This window comes from Elephantulus edwardii, unplaced genomic scaffold (genome assembly GCF_000299155.1).
Source record: "Elephantulus edwardii isolate Elephantulus edwardi_28Jun2011 unplaced genomic scaffold, EleEdw1.0 scaffold00078, whole genome shotgun sequence".
NCBI classification, from domain to species: Eukaryota; Metazoa; Chordata; class Mammalia; order Macroscelidea; family Macroscelididae; genus Elephantulus; species Elephantulus edwardii.
The window spans coordinates 13,589,475-13,591,493 of record NW_006399828.1 but is presented as its reverse complement, the minus strand read 5'-3'; positions in this window follow the sequence as shown (position 1 = coordinate 13,591,493).

Here is a 2,019-nt window from a genome sequence, read left to right as displayed (position 1 = left end):
TCATTCTAGCATGAGTAATTGAGGAAAGTATCTTGGAGGACATTACAGTTGGCTAAGGTTTCAAGATATAAAGGTTAAAAGAATGGAGACAATGATTTGCAGGATAGAGGGAGTACCCTGAGAAAGATAATGGAAAATGTGTGACTGGAGTAATGATTAATGCCTGGTAGCCACCAAGAACAAAAAGAACTGAAAGACAAAGCTGTAAAGTTGTATTGATTTCATAGTGGGAAAGCCCTCAAATATCAGCATATGATATTTGAGTATTATTTGAATGTTAAGAAATCATTGTCAATTTTGAAATGACAGATCTTAATTTTTGGAAGATACTTGCCACATAATTTTTTTAAAATGCTAGAACACTCAAACTCATTGCCTCATCTTCTAACTTAGACATAGCTGGCCCTCTAGTGAGTTTTCAAGAAGTTGTAAATCCCACAGAGACAATTTGCTCGCCTTTCTTCCTTGTAGCCACTGGTAGATTTGAGCTGCTAGAGAGGCACACTGCCTTTGATTTAGCAATGCAACACCCAATGGCCTAGCGCACCAAAGCTTCTGTTATTAATGATAAATGATGGTAAAGAGACCAAGTTCATGGACAGGTAAATGGTAGTAACTCAGTGAAGATAAATGAGAAGTGATAAGAGATAGAACAGGGCAGTGATAGTAGAACTGGTGAGAGAATGAATGCAAAGAACACTGTGGAGATGCTATTAGAAACTGATTAGATGAGGAAGACAAAAGAAAGGACTGGAAGATAGAGAATTCTGAGCAACTAAGAGTAATGGTGATGCCATAACATGAAATATGGAAGACCATGTTTGGGGAGCAAGCAGGAGTTTGTTTCTGGATTTTCTTTGCAAAACATTTCATTTCCTCTGAGAACATTCATAATATAGGGCCAACTGAAAGACTAGGCACATGGATCTGGGATTCTGGAGAGCATATAAAGTGATGCTGTTGTTATGTTCCATTGAGTTGCCTGTGACTCTGTGACCCTATGCATAATAGTCCTGAACCTCAGCCTATGTTGAGCCAATCTCGTTGCCTTTAACACACCTAACCTCATGACTCCAGTTACTGTGTCAATCTATCTCATCCAGGGTCTCTATTGTGCTGTCTCTCCATACTTCCAAGCATGATATACCTCTCCAAGAACTGGTCCCTCCTGGCAACATGCCCAAAGGATGTTAAAAAGAGCTTCAAAAGTTACAGATGTAGATTTAAAAGTTAAGGGTTAAGATGTGCTAACTGGATATGTAATCGATTAGAAAGGACAAAAACACTGAGTAATTAAAATAATTAATTTAGGCAATTAATCAAACTCTGTGTGCATATCAGGAATCTAGGTGTTCTTTAGGCTAAGCACTGTTCTTCTAACACAAAGGTAAGTAGTTCAAATCTATCAAACACTCAGTGAGAGAAGGATAAGATAGTTAGTTTCTATTAAGATTACAGCCTTAGAGAAGCTCTATTCTATCCCATTGGGTTGCTATGAGTCAGCCATGTGTTTTTTTATGGGGGTTGGGTTTGTGTGTGTTGTGTGTGTGTAAACAGATATCCATGTGTGTAAATATATGAAGTGTGTAGGAATTGTTGTTGTTATGTGCCGTTGAGTCACTTGCGACTCAGCGATCATATGTACAATGGCCCTAAACTCTGTTCTGTCCTGTGCCAATCTCATTGTCTCCGACACACTCATCCCGATTGCCCCAGTCACCGAATCAATCCATCTCCCAGAAGGCCTTCCCTTACTGCACCTGTCCTCCACTCTCCCAAGCATGATGTCCTTTCCAAGGACCGGTCCCTCCTTACAACATGACCAAAGTACGTCAGATGACGTTTCAGAATCCTTGCCTCCAAGGAGCAACCCGGTTTAACCCTCTCCTGGATGAATCTGTTTGTTTTCTTAGCAGTCCATGGTATCCTCAATACTCTTCTCCAACACTAAAGCTCAAAGGCATCAGTTCTCCTTCTGTCCTCCCTAGTCATTGTCCAGCTCTCTGAAGCATAACAAGT